At 37.1% G+C, this 20,047-nt stretch overlaps 1 protein-coding gene and 1 long non-coding RNA gene across 2 annotated transcripts in view; one reads left to right on the plus strand and one right to left on the minus strand.

Moving 5' to 3' along the window:
• The window catches only part of Kair1d (Kainate-type ionotropic glutamate receptor subunit 1D), a 227,897-nt gene that overhangs the window by 151,648 nt on the left and 56,202 nt on the right, over nt 1-20,047 (minus strand). The gene's annotated exons all lie outside the window — the stretch shown is intronic.
• On the plus strand, nt 409-11,629 carry LOC139988321 (uncharacterized). Its single transcript, XR_011800072.1, has 2 exons — nt 409-550; nt 11,209-11,629. It is a non-coding gene; the product is annotated as an uncharacterized lncRNA (long non-coding RNA).

A 20,047-nucleotide genomic window follows, 5' to 3' on the forward strand; every position in this document is an offset into this window, starting at 1 on the left:
AATCAAGTAAACTGATATTATTAATCTATTTCTTACGAAAGAAATTGTTTATAGTTTCACTGAAATAGTCCTACCTTACCCTGAACTTACAAAATTAGGGTAAGGGTAGGGTTACAAACTTCCGTGCAATTATCTGGAATCTTATTCTTGTGTCCGCGTGTTGAATATCGAAGAAACTGACGACGATCAAGGTCCTCGACGACTAACATACTACACGATGCTAAAGCCTAAAATACGATCCATAGGATTGCACAGATAAAAGAGGAGGGAACAGAGAAAAGGAGGATGTGAAGAGAAGTGTGAAGGTACAGCTCGTAGGAAACAGGAGTAATGAGCACTTGCTATTCTTAGGATAAAGTTCGTCTCCAACCGCCTCTTTATTTCCATTCGGCTGCTGGCTGTCTCGGATACGGTTTATCGTCACCCCGTTGCGCCGCGCCGCGCACTCTTTGCAAATAGATGCCTAAACGCGCGCACCGTTGCTGTCGTAAACAGTTTCGGCTTGGAGTGAGAAGTTCTGCTCTCCGCGCGTTGTTCTACGAGTGAAAAGGTGCGATATTTGGAGGGTCGGTTCTTGAGGGTTGCAAGTCGTGAACTTAAATCGAGCAAGGTGCGCGGCTTGGAAGGAATAACGTTTGAAATTGTTGTTTTACGGTGTACTGGCAACGCTGAGAACGCGATGCTGCCGTGGCGCGATGGGTTTTTGATTTTTTTGAAATAGCTCTTGCTCGAGAAAATGAAGTGAAAGGTTTTTGTGTAAAGTAGCACGGTATTGAATATGCTGCGGTTTATTTCGTGTGAAAATATGCGAGAGAATTTTTATATTTCGAATATCGAATCTTGGTTTACTACGTTTGTATACGCGATCTGAGCTAACTCTGTAACTCAAATTCGTAGCTCCAACGGAAAATGAATGAATAATTGTGAATCGGTGGATTTTATTAAAGTATTTATATATATTTGGTTTAATTGGTTTTGTTACTATGGAGTCATTAAGATCTTTCTGCATAATAATTTACCAGTAATATCAGTGAACTGAGAAGTTACAAGTTGTAGGTTACAGACTTCTTTCTCATAATTTTACAGTTTTATGTTAAATAAGGTAGTTATATGATTTGTAGATTGTAAAATCTGGTTTGATTTATTATCCAACGTGTTGCTGTTACGCAAGAAAATTTATTACTACTGGTAATTTGTGACTCGTAAATCTGTGCAGAAGGACCCAGATAAGTAATTGCTTGCTTGAAAATAATACATCGCAACAACGCACCCACACATATTCCATTATGAGTCAACGAATCTTTTATAGTAAGGAGATTTTTGTGCCAAGAATAAAATAAGCATTTAGAGTATCGTGTCTGATCTAATGAACACTAAATATTTTGAAGAAAATTGTATACTTTGATTCTCAAAAATCAAACATTCATCAATTTGTAATTTTGAATATAGAATGCTTTAAATCATGTCCACAGCGTTAGAAAAGGTGATTCCGTAAATCTATATTTATAACGTCGTATCGTATCGAATTCGTCCTTTCGACAGTTAACGAGATAGCGACGTTGACGTATGAGCGACGCATGAAATGTCGCAATGGAAATCCCCGTATATCGACGATTTAAAAAGGGCATGAAGCTTACACGCGTTTGTTCACGTTCCACGAACCATCGCTCGAATACGCGTCATATTATCGCAAACGCTTCGATTTAATCAGATATATTCGAAATCTTGAACAAATCAAAACTGTACACGTAGGTTGACAGTTACCAGAAATGCGAGTAATCTTTATAAACCTCGCTAACAATAACAACTGTTTAAAACAGAATCTAGTACGTCGTAGGACGAACAAATTAAAAAATCCGGACAAGTATGAAAATACCAGAAATAAGATTAAAACAAAAACTAAGAACATTCTAGTTTCCTGGAGAAGGGTACGATAAAAGACTTTTCGAACTTCCATTTCATATAAATGAAAGTTTCGGAGGTACAGTAACGTCGAGATCGAAAATACGTAAGATGCATCAAAATCAAAATGACAGCGATCTGAAGAGCGCATTTCGAGGAAACGTCTGGAATAAAGGGTTTACTTGCGAGTCATATTACTCCAGTGAATATTCAAAATTAAGTTTCCACCACTAAGGAGAAATTTCACTCTCGAGACGTGTTCCCCTCGCTCGGGTTACATCGCTGAATTTCAATTTTCACGCGAGCTATATTGCGGTGTAATCCGCGTTCGTCGTCTACACCCTCGAAAACTCTGCCAGCCATCCTTTCCCGAAGTATTCATGGAACAAATCAAATTCAACAATCGTGGGAATGATGGAGGATCGACAATCGAACGTACAAAGATAAATACGATATCCGGCGGTTAAACGAAATTCGTCGATAAACTAGAAGGTAGGATTTTACGAGAGGAACGATCGTATTGGCATTTTTCATAACTGTTAGCCTCGTGATGAACCTCGAACGCTCTGTGGCCCACATTTCGTAGCTCGTCAACGGTTAATAACGTATCGTTCGCCCTGCTGCTGCCCATTCGATAAATCAAGTGACTTCGACCGCCGAAATGGAGGGTCTCAGCTGTAGAGAGCTTTCTCCTTTTTTCCTCAGCCAAGGAAATTGCCACGGCCGAACCTTATTTTCTAGAAACTTATTTTATCCTGCATGGTTGTAAACGGTATACAAACGCTAACGCGAGCGTGATTTATTATTATGTGCCGATAGAACGACTTTACGGTCACCTTAGTTGCCAGCACGGATATTGAACCAGACACGATCTATTTTTCACCATTAATTCCAGAACTTCGAAATATGGAATCGTTAACGCTATATCAAATGATCGAACCGAAGGCAGACGCGATCGTGTTTATGCGTGCCAACAATTGCGCTTCTACAGAGAATAGTTTTAAAGTTTAATATACTGTTAGCCAATAATACATCTCTAGAACTTTGAACGAACTCGTTGTGTTTTCCACGTGTGGTTTTCAATTACAATTCAACAGAGAATTTCGAGCAGATGTTGCATACGCGCCGTGAGTCGATTTTAGGATGTCTGGTCGATTCAAATATTTACCAACAAGTCAAAACCGCCCGTGTGTGCGCTTGGAATTTGTTCCATGTCTGCGCTCTGCCATTCTACGAATGTTTGAATAATAATAGCGGTTATGCAGAGTATGCGAAGGAAAATTAGCAACATCGAAACAGTCAGCACTATCGACCTTTCAATAAGCACGCCCACCAAATAGCAAAGCTACATTCATTCCTATATGTTATAGGGTTTGTTTTCTACACAGTATTTTGGTTTGATAAACTGCTCTTTATCGAAACCCGTTAAGTGCATACATTATGTCAATATAGAGTTTGATAGGTATTACTCCATTTATTACACTATTAAATACATTTCATAGCAATACAGTGGATCACAGACATGAATTAGGTATATGAAATATGAAATGATCTCTAAATTACGAATAAAAGATCGAAAATCGGTCGCGTTTCTGTACAGAAAATCGCTACATATGAAAATCGGCCGGCTGTTGGAGGGTTAATGGATTAAGCTCTACGAAGCTCTCAAAAATCCCGATTTTCCCAGCAAACAAGCCTCCCGCATTACTCGTTTCCATACGTATGTGTATGCGTTTGTGAATATTCGAAACAACGGACAAAAAAGAAAAAAAAGGATGTGATCGTAGATTCGTGAAAATACAAGGATCGTGATACACGTGTATCGTGGTACCTTGTCGTCCACACAAGATAGAACAGGGTAAGAGGTCCTGCATATGTGTTCGAGGAATTTTCACGGTTACGTCCGCCGTGTGGGCTACGGCTTATGGGTTTTATGACCCGAGACTCGTGCAACACCGGCTATGCATCGTAAGCAAAGTGCTTATTTACTCCACGGCTCGTTAATTTTCGTTCAAGTAAAATATAAGCGCGGCCATCACGCGTCTACGACCGGCTGCCTCGTGGTCGCACAGGAATTACGATGTTTATACGTGTACCGATAATTTTATGCCAGTGTTACGGTGAGTATCATTCCGGTGGTTTCCGATACGAGCGCCGCATGAAAATGGCGGCTGAATGATTGCCAAACTACGCAATGGCAAGCGACAGTGCCGCGTCGCTTCTATTCATACATCAAAACGGTGACGATAAAACAAATTGCAGCATTATGCTGCTTTTAATTGTACCATGTCGTCATTTTACGAGTCTCCGTTATTGGTGGAATTAAGCGTAGTCTAGAAATTTTTAGTGAGTTCATGAAAGCTTTGGAGGAATGTGTACATTATCGCCTGCATAAAGGCTCGCGAAAGTGTTCGAACACACATGTTGTACGTATCATATAAAATATATCGAAATTTCATTAGAAATATAGCGAGACACGGCTACATATCTACGACTACGATTATGAGAAATAACGGTTGTTATTAAAATTCCATCCGTTTTCTTCGTCGTTTTGCATTGATAATTAAATTGTCCATTATTTCACGAATTAAGTGTAATTTATGTTACGACAGTTTCATGATCTACGGATTAAAACGTCGCGGCGAAATATGTGCGCAGCAAGTAGCAATTAGAGGTACCTGTTAAAAGATCATTAATCAGCTCACTGGAATCGGCTTAGCGTAATGCTTGATACAACGAAGATTATCTTCGTAATTTCCACTTTACCGGAGGATATTTACGTAGACGTAAAACGTGTCTCTACCCTTCCAATTACGTCTGCACGCTTAAACTAAAATATCCTAGTCATATTCCGTTTCAGTCCACCGTGAAACGAAAATCAGTTCTCGCACAACTAAAATAATCACGTTAATCTTCTAAAACGGATTACGCAATTTTTATAAACATCAGCGTAAGCGAGCATAAAAGTAATTTTTCAAAGAAAATACCTCTCGATTAACCCTAAATTTGTTATATTACACATTTGGTTGAAGATATCGAAAAAAGTATTTTAAGGGTATTAACACATTCATAAATTAAAGATGTATTAAAGTGAAGAAAATAATGTATATTAATCGTCAAGAATAGTTTCATTTATTAGTACCTAATTCTTAACTGTGCGAGTAAGTGTGACAAAACTATACTTCGTCCTTTGCGCAGCGGAGACTAGCTTGGTTCCGACTCATGCAAATATTTCACATTTGTTTCTATCTAAAATACATCTACATTATTATTCTATCAAACTATACGAACGATTTATGTTTCAAGCAAATTCAATTGTCATATATAGCTTCGGAAAGCTCCAAATAAAGTAAAATATTCGACATCCGTGACAACAATGATCCAGCCTCCGCTCGGCAAGAATTAAATCACTGACAACCTCTGTCATTTACGATTTCCACGCGATCGGAGGCAAATTTGGTGCACGAAACGATTCTCCTCGAATTAAACGGCCCCGTTAAATTTATCGGGAAAAGAAAAGGGCCTGGTTGTTACCGGGGCTCGATTGTTCATTGCGAACGGCGCCGTGGCACCCGTTAAATCTGTCGATCGATCGAGGGTACGCGGGAGAGCACTTTTGTCGCGTGGAAATTTATTCATTTGGAGTGCTGCCGCGGAACGCGCGATACGAAGCCCGGGCAAACCAGGTTGCGCGATTTATCGCGTTTTGCTCCGAGTTTCCGTTTTACAAAACCGTGGTAACCGTTCTCCGATCCGAATCCGTCAGCCGCGAAAGCGCTTTACCCGCATTAGCTCGCGTCTCGATTATTGATACCAGACCTCAAGCGACATCGCAACCCGTATAAACCGGAATTAAAACGGATCCAAGCGAAACCAATTTACTTCGGTGGATTTCAATTCCCTAGCCACCGGTCGAGCAGATAACAGTGAAAAACGAATTATTTCCCGAGGTCGATGATGACTCGCGGGAACACCAGATACACCTCTCATCGGTGATCATCCGGCGAGACCTTTCGTTTTTTATAGCTCTTGAAATAAGAACCACTGGCAGGGACAGATAAGTCGTATTTTGACAGGAGACCGCGGATGATTTTTCATTCGAATCGATTTTGACAGAATTGTTAGGATATAGGGAGTATCGAGGAATATTTCAACGTTATCGTACGATGGTACTGACTTTGAGTTGAAATTTGCCGAAACCGTGAAATTTAATCTGATTTTATTATATTAAGCTTGAGATAAAGGTTTCAAAGCATTATATTATCAAAAGTGAATAATATAATTCTGGGTAAAATAACAATATCGAACATTGGAAATGATTTTAACTTGCATTAAATCAAATTTATAAAGCCACGAGTTATATTACGATATAAGCTTTCAATGATAAATTGGGTTTGATAAGGAAAAATACTATAACCTTGCTTTTTATACAGCGATAAACGCAGAAGTAAAATTATTTCTATTTTCGTAATTTGCGCGAAGTATATTCTTTCTACTGTTTCCTAATAAAAAATACATCAGCGGAGAATAATTTCGGTTAAATTCTCAGAAATATTTACATATACTCTGTATATATTCACCTGTATATATATTTTACTGGAAACAAATATCAATTTCAATATTTGGCGATGCAATTCTCAGATAATCCCTAGAGTTTCCGATTTTCCGTACAAATACGATATTTTGCCCTACAGCGTTGCCATTAAAACGACATCGACGAAAAGTTATGGACACGAGCAGAATCGCCGGCGGCGTCGTCGGATATTTGACGATCGCGCGTCCGGATTCAAAAAAGAAAAATGGGATAGAATGGAGACAAAAGAGGACACGCGAATATGCTGTGTGTCGCGCGGGCGTAAAAGATTTACCAGGAATTACATATTCAAAATGCTCGAGCAGACGATTTTTGATCGGCCGCCGATCGAGGAATGGTTTTCCAGCAGAATCCGTGGTATGCAAATAGAGGGGCGCGCGGTTATATTTACATACGCTGAAAGGTATGACCGGGGTTCAGCCCTTGCGCAGATCCCGAGATGAATATATGTACGTATTTTCTCACCAGATTTCACGATCACTGTGAAAAACGTGCGTCGTTGCTCTACAAAATTCCATAATATGAAAATTGGATGAAACAATTTTTTGCCACTTGATTCCATCAGATAATATAAATAGAGTTTTTTATATTAAATGAATGATCATTTCTCTCTCTCTCTTTCTCTCCTTCGGTTATATCTTATTTGTAGATACTGTATTTATGACTTTGTTCGTTATTTATTTATGTTTTCGTTCGTTAGAATAATAAGTCAGGTCGATAAATTGATAAAGGTTCACCTGGCTAAATTGTTCTGACTGTTTCCATGTATAATTATATGGCCGTATAATTGAGATACGCCCATGCGTATGTATAAAGCGTCGATTGGCCGATTAATTAATATTCTATCGTATATGGTTCTCCAATTATTTATTTCCGCATTGGTTATGACATAAAATCAAATTAACCAAGATCGTGGCCGAATTTCGCCTCTATCGTTAAAGATTCATCGATCCCTCCTCCGATGATTTATACAGCTTTAATAATACGAAAATGTTATCTCCCGCGTGATTTATACGATGAAATATTTAGTGTGGTATTACGCAGTAGATTCTCTTTCAATATTGATAATACGCTCAAGTATTCCCATTCCAAGTATTACACTGACTAGGTGGGGATTTATAATATGCAACACGCCGCTCTCCTATATAGTAGTTTAATCTTTGAACCATCGACGATCGATATATTGGCAAAAACATAATAGAGCAAGCACCACTTGCGGCTACCGAGCCACTCGGATCGCCTCTCTTTGAAGCAGACGATCGTTTAGCACACTAACCGCTTCAGCTCGATGCACGCATGTTTGGCCCACGTAAACACTGGATTCTCTTCATGTTCGCTGGATGATGCTTTCTGAAATCGTTCAACCAGCTTCCTAAGCCAACGACAAAGAACCCTTTACAATTTTATTACAATCTCTGCACGAAGTATCTGAGTCGATTGAATTTAACAAATACTATTCGCTTTTTGTACATTGATGATATAACGTACAACCAAGCACAAATAAACATTTTAATCAATTGTTCAAAGTTTCTGGTATTTGTTCACTAACATGTGTTACCTGAACAAAGACTAAGCCGATGTATCAATTTTATTGGAAAAGTTCTGATATTGAACAAGATGTAAAAAATAGAACGCGGATGAATATTTTTCTACCAGTGGAACGCTGTCTACGCGTGTCTGATCATAAACGGCCATTATCACTTGTGGGTGTCCGCACGCCAAGTTTCTTGAGCGCCAACAAACGTTGTTTCGACAGATACGAACAAACATTGTAAACTTCAATCAAGATCGGTGAATCCAACGATATTTCGAAACTGTTACAACTCGTCTAAACTCCAATTTGCCTGCGGCCGTAAAATCGCACAAGAAACACCATCCAAAGGGCAAAACGGAATCAATCACGGCAGACGAAGGTCGAAACTTCCGATTAATGTGTGTTAAAGCGTTTCAGTAGAATCAAAAGTCTAGTTGGAAGGCGGTTCTAATGGTTGGAGGCCTTCTTTCAACGCGAACAAATTGCGTTCCAGTTGGGACGGCGTCAAAGAATGGACCAGCTAAATTGATCAAGAGCAGTTTCGCCATTTTAATTACGTCGCCTTTGAAAGTCGCACGCGTATTTAATGCGAGTCCTCCAGCTACCATTCCTCGTTTATTAGCTTCCCGTGCTGCCTCCTGTATCACATCCTGCGCAACAGGATAGGAAGAAGGGTCACTTTGCAACGTTTCACTAAGAACAGAGAAAATCGAACGTTTGCCTCGGAAAATGGGACTAATAAACGATCCATTTTCTTGTCTTTCCCTAACCTTTTCCCATTTTTCTTTTTCCCTCGCTCTTTCGAAATTTCAACAACGACTACATAGTGTTCTACGCTTTTGTTCTTTGCCGTGTCACGATCTAACGATGTATTGCGCGCGCTAACTGCCAGTCGACGAAAATCAATTGTGCCACGATAAACCCGCCACCAATCTTCTGATGTAAGTTCTTCAATCGATCCACAGTCGATGTTTCGTGGTCACGAACGACGAACTCCGCAGCTGTAAATCGATTGGTGATTCTTGTCGCGTATACGTCATTTATTTGTGGCGAACACCGACAACGCATGAATATCGAGTTTGAGATTCATTCATGGGACACAACGTGGAAAGCGAAGGGCAGAGTGAAGTATTCGAACTCGACGAGTGCAACTACGTTATTAAAATTCATTCAGGATCAATTTCCTACAGGAGGTCGACTCTCTGACTGTAAACAAGCTCGGTGAAGTGACCCTTTCTCTTTTTTCAATTTTCATATTTTCAGAGATATTTGCAATGGAGACTGTACACGAGGAACATTTGCACTCCAACCACGATTAAATTTATTCTTCGATTTGTTCGAAATGTCAGGACAACCTTTTACTTTTTTAAATCGTGTAATAATTTTTCTTGTAATCGGATAAATTGAAAGTTTTAATCGTTCAATTTAATCTTCAAACTTTTACGCTTTATCTGCATGGTCTGTGACATGATTGGAACCAGTGTTATTTTTTAAAGACAGATTAACTTTTCCCATTACTCTAATGGTTTCCAAGATATTCTAAAAAATATATTTGCGATTCTCAAGAATTGTTTTTATCCCCTAAAAAATGAAGGGGATGATTACAAACAAAAAATATTTAGGTCAAGTATTTTTCAAAACACTATTCTTTTTAAATATTTCATTAAGATTGGTAATTAACAATTGAGCTAGATTTTTGGTGGCAGTTATTTACTGAATTTGGCTACAGAATTTTTCACGCAATCTGAAATTCAAGATTTTTTTCATTTTGTATTCTCGTAAAACTCCTAAAGGTGTCTACACTTTGTTGTATCTATTTAATTTCTTAGTTTATGAACTCATTATATTCCACGAAAGAGTACGAACTTTCATATAGTTTCATTTAGAACACAGGACGTAGTCTTCACATAAACGTAGTAGTAGATACAATATAGAACATCTATGACTGCGTTCATTATACACTCACGATGGCAAGTACTTCAACTTGGCTGATCCTTTAAAAGTAGGTTAGTTGTCATATATTGGAAATTTTTCTAACTCGACATATTCAAAACCAACACCGAATGGAAACAAAAATTATATAAAGCATTTGTTAGTTTTGAAATATATAAATTTCACCTGAAAATCGACATCACTGATGACGAGACAAACAATGAAACATAAATCATACATGTCATCCTAGTTGGATGACATTAAATCATATTGTAACGCTTACAATTCTATGTAATGGCGAACTGGGTTATACAATAAATTATAGTTTAACATCAGCTTGCATTAATCTGACATTAAGCCAGCTGGGCGCAGAAATTCCAGGCGAATCTCAAATCCACCAAACCAAGCCTTGAATCAAGGTAGACGGCTAAAACCGGTAATTGGCTTTGAGTTGATCAACCGTTGGTGATTTTCTCTCGAGAAGAACCTCTCTCTGCCTCATAAAATAATCAACGCTAGGTTTATAACTTGTTGCAAACTCTCGTAGAACATCAAAGACCGCGATTATTTAATCAAAGATAGGTATGTAAACACTAGTTAGAGCGATATTTGATGTATAAGAACCTAATTTAATTTGATAAAGATTTTCCCTCTCTTATTTCAATTATTTGTTCTTATACTTTGATTTGTTTGTCGTAAATAAGTGAAAATTGTAGGCTAGTAAAAAAGAATGATAGGGCAAGTTCACTTAAGGTATAAAACTAAAAGTTATAACGTTTAAGGGAATAGAGGCTGCGCTACGGAGCATGAAGACGCTAGTTGGACTCTTCCCAAGCGTTTAACAAGCCTATTGTCTGCGTTCACACACATAGTATATTAGAATCTATGGCGTTTCCGTTATGGGGTCTACGTGAAAATCTATGAAGATTTATAGTCTTTGGTAATTGGACTTGAACTCAAAGTTTTCAATATTTCACACTCTTTCTTGGAAAGTGAGCTGAACGTGAGTTGAACTTCATGAAATACAAATCTTTACGCGTGGTCCTAATTCAAGCACCAGCATATTTTAATAAATGTTTACATTCTGAGGACCTAAAGAATCTATATTGAAAATAAAACGCACCCTGATAGATCACATCAAATTTTAAAGAATTTTAATGTTAGTTGAAAATTAGAATTCGTTAAGACAACAATCAGAATAACTGTAAAATGCTTCACACGGTTATAATTATCGCGAAACTTTCAGTATCTGGCTGGTTTCGAGAGAACGACTCGACAATTGAATGAAGAGGTCACCAGTAATCGACAATTTTCGAGGAGCCTGGAGCACCGCGGCCTATATATGGTCGTTAACACGCGTTGTAATTAAACTGAAGTCTACAAACCAGGAGTGGTAGGTGCAGTATAGGTGAAGTGGGTCGCCGGCAAACGTGGTCCACGGCAGACACCATGGATTATTACGTACTATCCGCATAGTGTTCCGGGACCATTCCAGCCACATTGTAAGACAACGTCCTCGCTATCTACATCCTGTGTGCGAGTCTCAGTTAAGCGTACTGCTCACACGGTTATTGAAAACGACGCTCTGAGTCGAGCGTGATAACATTAACGCGACAATTTGTGACTACGTTTCCACGACAAAAGACAGAAATAAATTGAAAGTTCAATTTTTTGCATAGATTAATTGTTTCTAGTTTCTTATTCGAAATATTAATCTACATATGTAAATCTTCTTGTTATTTTGTAAAACAACTTGGGGGAAAGTTACCGAAAATTGTTGTAAAATGGCACATATCGATTCGTTTTGTATTGTGCTTTTTGTATTTCTACGTATATAGGATAATGAGAAAGAGGTGAACGATATTTATAAAGTGTGATTCTAGATATGAAGACAATGAGAAAGGTTCGTGTACGAAAATATCTTCGCGTAGACGAAGTAGAATATGAAACTTTCGAAGTTTCTTTTAAGTTATCGTTTAAAAGCGCCATCGTACAAATGCGTAGAGGAATAAATCTAAATTTCCGCTTACAGGATATGACGCTTCAAAACGGTAAAAAATATCCAGATTCCGTGAAAAACTCACAAGCTTTTCATGTAACTTAACGTGAAGGATTACGTCTGAGTTTAGACACTTTTCAGTCACTCGTGCGCATTCTCTTTCTCTCAAGGGAAGAACAAGAAGAAAACACTAGACTCAACAAGAATCATATCTAAAAGACCATTTCCAAGCATAGTAAAGAAAACGTACAGGATAATGTGTTTCTCTCAGAAACGCATTTCATCCAAAAAAAAGCTCAAATTTATCAGGTGTCAGATCCATGATAAAAAATGAAAAGAGAAAAGTAATAGTCGAACGACAAGCAGAGCATTTCTAATAAGTGAGCACCACGCCACAGAGAACATTTTTATCAAAGCAAACACATGTAAACTGTCCGTAAACTATTTCCAGCAAAAACATGTCTCACTCAAAAGCTACACATTTATTTGGTGTCACTCCTATGATAAAAAGTAAAAAAAGGAAAAACACGGTAGACAAGGGACACGCGGAACATTTTTAATAAGCTGCGCGGTTAGCTGTCGTTTCCGCGATTTCGATGAAAGTCCGCTACACTTGCGGCGCTCTGAAAATTGTTGGCGCGCCAACCGGACCGATTCTAAGCCCCGTCTCGAATACAAATATCTTTGAAGCATTCGAGGCGAAGTTGAAAAATATGATAGGTCCCGGGACTTCCATACCTATTCGTTCTGGGTTCCTGCCTCAAGTATTCATATTAAATCCACGGGGCTTCTTGCTCCGCCGGGTCAATGTCTCAGTTATATTACGTTTCTGTCCGATGGAGGGATGGTTCTTACGCGACATTATCCGAGTATCAAGAGCCAGCCGCACGTGTTCCCGTTCTATCGGAGCAACCCGAGCGGAAACAGCAGAGGAATGCGTATATATCCGGGCGAGAAAGGGACCACGAGCGGACGATGTTGCTTTCCGTCTTGATGTAAAGTCACATTATAGCGAGCCTCCGTGTTTCGCGGTATGTAGAAGATACGGTACGTATAAATTCCATGCGGAAATCTGTATTTCCGTTTGTATCCGAGTATCCTTCAAGAACCATTCTTGCTTGAAATGGCAGGAAAATTATCTACACTTTTGTTTGTACATATTAATGCAGCTGCTGATTTTATATTAGACGCGATAATTGGTCTCGATTATCAAGAAAATGAATAACCGAGCGTTAATTTTCATTTATAATCATGCACAAATTGGTGAAGAAGGAAAATGATGAATTATATATTATACTTTGAAATATATATATATATATAAGAACATAATAATCCTATAATTTTCTTATATATATATATAAGAATATAATAATCCTATAATTTTCTACTGTAGCAATTTATGAAACGTTAACAATGCGAATTGCTGAATCGTGCACAAATATGTAATAATGTTTTACAGAAAGCGAAATATGTGCGTACTTTATAGTAATGCAATAAAAATTATCCGAATTGATCGTGACACACACTGTTCTGATATAATCAAAACGAAACAAAACAATCGAATAAAATTGTTTTCATACAAAAAATCATTTTTAAATGCTTATAATATATGTAGAAATTGATAAAGTTCTTGAAGATAAACCCAGTATTTGTTCCTGTCTTTTAATCTTTCCTTTAAAGTATTTTCCATTAACAATTGTTCCAGTTATTCCCGTTCTATTAATTCACTGTATTTCATTTTTCTGTTGTTAAGGTATTCTCAGTATCCGCTGTATTGGTTTTTACACGACAAAATAAACTTTCACAAGACAAAATATCAGTTTTGTATGAAAAAAATTCTTTCTCCCAAAAGAATTTGCCTGAATCGAATGTGAATCGATGCACGAAGTCGGCCAACACGATTATCATACGCGACTGGAAGAAGGGAAGAGCAGCGTGCTCGTTTTTCTTCATCTTGTTCAGCCCTTGTTGGATTCTGAGACACGAATCGCTGCGGGACATGCTTGCGGCGCTTTGAAATTGCGCTCGTAATATCGTTGTCTGGTCCGCGATATGGCAGCATAAAGTCTGCTGTTACCGAGCATTTGAATGAGCGAATTGATGCGTTTTTGTAGAGTCATTCGTTACAATTGCATGACAGGGGCCATCAGTCAAGTTGGAAGCAAGGAAATTGAATGATAGAAAAGGATTCTGGATAATTAGATAACTTTACGTGCAGAAGTTAAATTACATTTTTCTTTCTACTTATTAGCGGAATATTTGCAACATACTTGAAAATGATAAAATGTATACGGAATCAGTCAAGAGTATCTGAGAGTTTTGAGAACAATCGAGGACAAGAATAAAAATTCTGAATAATAAAAGTTTCGACAAAGTAATTAGTTTCAATAAAACAGAACGTACGTATAGATATTCTTTAGTTTATCTTCTCAATCATATCCCACCATTTTATCATATTTTCTGTTTCTCGTCCCTCTAATTGTAGGATTTAAAAATTGCTTGCGGATTTAAATATTTTGTTTAAGTTGCTTGACTTTCGTGAACAATCTTTTTTGATAAAATTTGCAATAAATGTCAAGTCGAAATAAAGAGCGATTCGCGTATTTGTATAAGCGACACGCAAAGGAACGTTCTAACAATCGTTGAATCGTTATCGAGACGATCCAACAAAAAAAGAGCAATCGCGCGAATCAAAGGAGATAACACACTCGAGTTTCACCTGTGTTTTCATGTATAACGCGGAGTTTAACAGAATACTAACCTCTGTCAATTAGGGAAATTTTATTGCGGCATAATTAAACATTAATATTTTGTAAATACGTTGCTTGTCATATGGTGTACTGTAACTGTTTGTATTGCAGTCGCAAACATTCGGTACGACAGTATAAAATATAATTCAGTACTACATCGTCCGTGTAATGTTTCGTTAAACAACCATTGTTGATGCGAACAACACGGGGACATTTCGGTTTATTTCTCTTCAAGAAACGATTTCTCTCTGTCTGTCTGTCTGTCTGTCTGTCTGTCTGTCTGTCTCTTTCTCTCTCTTTCGTTGAAATTGTCATGATGAAATTCTCATAAAATTGCGAAACTTGGAAACATTGTTTAATTTCGCGCTGACGTCTTTCCTGTTCTTTCATTTAACTCTCCAGAAACAGAATTTTGTTTACATAGAAGAGACGCAGCATGTCACGAGAATTTACATACGCTTTTTTAATTCGAGATATTACAACGAAGACTTTGTCTATAGCGATACTTTCAACGTCAAACTCTCAAAAATAACAATTTGTTATCAATAAGGAAAAAAATAAAAAAATTCGAAATTTAATTTTATAAAAGTGTATATGTATAATATGCACTTGTTATACAAGTATATTTAACATTACACTAGGATTTTAAGGTTACGAGTCAATAATAGTTTACAATCATTTTGACATCGATAAATTCAAAGGTCCGGGAATTTCTGGTATAATTGCAAGACTTCTGTAGGTTAAAAGCGTTAAAAAATTGTTTAATTAATTTATCCTCGAATTACCTCAATTTGTTCTAATCAAGTTTATTTTGTGTTGACACGTAATTCTACATAATTCTGTGATAAACTGTATCTATCTGTTGATAGCTCAGATACACATATCTCTTGGAGCGTATGTCGACTTCCGTGATTGATTGCATAGGTGATGAGATACGATAATAGAATAAAAGAAAAAAAAACTTTTGAAATGTAGATACAGAGATGTATACTTCCAATTCACATAGCAATACAAAGGATTAAACACACACACGAACAAAGAGAACAGAAGCCATGGAAGCGAATAATGATCGAATTATATGTTTCAAGCGAGTGTACCATGGAAAATGTAACTTCGTGAAGGAAGGTTTAACGACCCTTATATAGTCTGGTGAACTTAAATACGAAATAACGTGCAGAAAAAATACAATATCTCAGTCGATGCGTAGAAGAATTATATGTTAAGGTATCGAAATAATTGAAATAGTCGTAGCAAAACGGATAAAAGTTGTGTTGATTCGCTGTTAATAATTTCGAAACGCCAAAAAGAATACTTTCGTTAATTGCAAGTGAATTTTCATTATCAAAAAGGTTGGAATTTTATCTTCGAGATCGAGAGGACTTAAAGGATAGGTGAACAAATTGAATCCACCAGGTATAGTTGGCAAAACGAAAAAGTGGAAGAAGATAGAGAGCGCAGATAGAGAGCGGATAAAGAGATTACGTTTGTCAAAACGCCGGCACCTAACGTAAATCGTATTAATTATCAAAGTTTTGTAAAACGGCCGCGCAACACGGCTACGTCATTTCATTACAGGAGAAAGTAACATTTTAATTATCGTTCTTGGCCTGCCACACCTTCTTTCCTTTTCTTCCCGAGGGTTTCGCATTTCATCTTCGATCCTCGCGAAACTTCACCGTCCAGTTTCAGTCCGAAGCTTCTACGACGCGGAACTTTCGCCAACAATTCCGACTAACTTTAGACGAAATTAATTCGAACTACGCTGGCCCTCGTCGCGCAACAAACGGCCGGGTTAAACTTGGGACACGTCGAATTTATCATTTTTTCTTTTTTTTTTTTTTTTTTTATATAACACATGATAGTTTTTCACGAGTAAAAACCAGAAAAATACTAGTTTTGAAGCGCAGAAATCGTTTCCAAAGCTATTCATATAAGTACATGTTATAGTGGTTCACGAAAGTATTCGAACGCTTGTACACACTTTTTATGAATACATTATGTATGTTATGTAAAACATTTTGATACTTCATTAACGTTATTATCGGATAAAGTTTGAGACAAATTTAGAAACAATTTTTAAAATAATGATCTCCGTATTTTAAAACTAGTACTTTCAAATTCTACTCGTCAAAAGCTATTATATATTGCAAAGAGGTCACAAAAATTCGATGCGACGCAAAACGAAGTCCAATCAACGATTTCGATCTGAGGACGCGAGAACAACATATCAATTTTGGGCTAGTCAAACGCGGTTTAATAGATACCGTTCATTATATTAATTTCGCAATATATTTGTAATTAGCAGGCGATCATTAATGGCGCATAATTACTGGCCACCGCGACACGTATCTCCTCGACTATTCGGTTCGACGTTAATTAACGTTTATCGCCGATGAGGGGAGATCTCTTCGAATCGTTGCCACCACACAAACTGTTGCTTTTATAGTTGAGCTACTTGCGTTTCACGCGAGTTCCCTTGTGCACAAGATCCGCACCCTAGTCGCTGACATGCCACATTAACCCTGACCCTGTCTCGAAACTTAGCTGCCTATACACGCGACGCCCTCCAACCCTTGCGCGTTTATCAAACGCTGCAACATTGTACCCTATGCAAATTAATTATACGTACTATGTTATACGTATACATACGAGATGTTTGCTGTAGGAGATATGAGCTGTAGTTACGTACGCGTGTCGATAAAGCTAGAGAATGGTAAGATCTAATAACGTTCGTGGCAAATCTCGTTGTTTGTGGATCCCTGATTTTGTGTCGTTAAACCTTCGCCTCGCGGGTTTATTTTATGACTACACGCGATAAAGTTAACAATCAGGTCTTGGAGTATTATACCTAACTTGGGTCCAATTATCTCCAATTTTATGAAGTGGTATGAAATTTCAAATAACGAGGAAGATTCGTTTCAAATACGGTTCATAATCTATCATAAGTGCGACTTTATGTTGCTAGAGAAAGCGATTAATTGAGTGTGATATTCTTTGCTCGTGTGCTATTTTAGAGAAGCTCAAATGTACGCGACCAAGTCGATCGCGAAGCAATTTCTGGGGTTGCCATATTTTTGATCGAAGATTTCTATCATTTATCTATTTTAATATGACCAAGTTACCGTATTAAATAAAAGTAACTTGTCGTATTTTATTAAAACTGTCTTTTATAGGGATTATATGGTTGATTATTTGACTATTGTAAAAGGGAGGCACGATTTAAAAATGGTTAAACAACACAATTCAGAAGGACTGACTGTGTCGTTATTGAGTGGCTTGTGTTGTACCGTGTAGTTCATAAAATGTACGTATATATTTACATAAATACCTATATGTATGTATACGAGTATAAATACTTGCATAAGATATACATATTAAGGAAATTGTTATTTGTAATTTTATCCAAATTATAAAAATACAAAGAATAAGCAGATTGCAAGTAAAAAGTTTTAACTTTTATTAGAAGAATACGTGAAGCGAAGTTGAATACTGAAAACTTTGAACTAGAAATTTCGATTTTTGTATTTAAATTCTAGTTATTTGAATACGCAGGGGAATTGTCCGTATTCTACAAGAGTTTTAAATTATACAAGATTACATTCTTACTTTTTAATAAGCTTCCTTTCTTCTCTTTCTCAATTTACGAATCCTCGACAGAATATCATCTGTGTATGTTCATCTAATTAAATTAAAAGCCAGTGGCATCCGTAATTAGAGCCACTTTTATCTTTAAATCAAATTAATTTTGAACTAACAGTTTTTGGTAAACATTATATTTTATTTAATTCTTGTTGAGAGTATAGTTCATAACTTTACCGAGCGTCTTCCATTATACTCTTCATACGCCAGTGAATCGTGATTGTTATTATACCATTAAAGTTACGGTGAAGTTACGTTAGTTCTCTTCTTCGTTCTATACTTCACACGGTAAATATTATACAACTCTAATTGGCAAACGTAGTCGATGATTTTTCAATAAAAATTTTTAATAAACAGAGAAAGGGAAATTATCGCCTGTAAGATTTCTCACTTATCATCAATTTGTAAAAATTGTCGTATCGTTAAAATCGTGAACATTTTATTACACAATGAAATTGCTACGTTATTTTACATGGTTTCCTGTTTCTAAATTTATAGGTACACTTCGCTACCGTAACAGGATATAATCGACAAGTTTTCAATCACACTGTAACCAGAATTTCGCATAAAGGGAGACACGAAACTATCAAGTCAGTTTCATCATACGCTCCATCCGCCAGTAACGATGTTCTTAAAGTTGTAGTGAAGTTACGTTAGTCCTTTGCTTCGTTGCGTAATTTAAGCTGCAGAAATTTTAGAACCGTAATGAACTGAACTCGACAACTATTCAGTCTCGTGGCACGATCACGACTCTCCATAATAGATAAAATGAAATGACCAATAAAATCGCAGTTTTCTCTTCTTTCAACAATCCACTAATTTGCATTATCGACTGCAGAATTCTTCTTTTTATGTGACGATTACAATTTTATCGATATCGCGATAGAAATTACTTTTTCTGAGATTTCTAACATATCTAACTCCTAATTAAGCGATTTAAAATGAGATCAAAGCTTTTCGTCAAAAAGAAAAAATGCACCAATTACCAATCGAATCCTTTTCTCCCTTTCTAACTAGTGATATTTCTACAATGATGCTTCGAATTTGAAGGAATTTATGCATGTACAATAGTTAATGTTTCCTTAGAGATTATTATTATTATATTATTATAGAGTTATTATTACAACAAAAGGAAGGAACTGAATCGAAATATTAATAAATGACGTATTATCGTTATTTGCTCTGGGAAATAGCTATTACAAATTCGCACGAGAATTACCATTAACTGACTAACTAACTGATTTAAAATCCTTGCAAACCTTGCAAGCCTTAAAACTTTCCTCCTACAAATATCATTCACTAACATATCATAAACTGGCAATAACACAGAATAATTACATTCTTCTTCACGCGATTCAACGTTAGAACGTTTTCAGATCTCAGATCTTTGATAAATTTCAAGCGACTATTTTTCAATCACGTAACCAAATTAAATGAACGAAAATAGCAAGTTCTACGATCGTCTGTTCCAGTCTGTATCACGCTCCACGGTTTTAGGACAACGAAGGAGCGCTAGTGTTCCGTTGCCCCGGAAAATGGAGCATCAGCCTCGAATACCGGATGCTGCAGTACGTGTATGTACCTACTTATGTGCGCGTCTTACTTTCAACGGTACTCACTCGAGTGTACCGACGGCAATCTACGGCGTCCTGTGTATCTGAAGTGTCGCCGGTGCAATTGAGACGACGTTGCAGGAA

This window comes from Bombus fervidus, chromosome 6 (genome assembly GCF_041682495.2).
Source record: "Bombus fervidus isolate BK054 chromosome 6, iyBomFerv1, whole genome shotgun sequence".
In the NCBI taxonomy this organism is placed as follows: domain Eukaryota; kingdom Metazoa; phylum Arthropoda; class Insecta; order Hymenoptera; family Apidae; genus Bombus; species Bombus fervidus.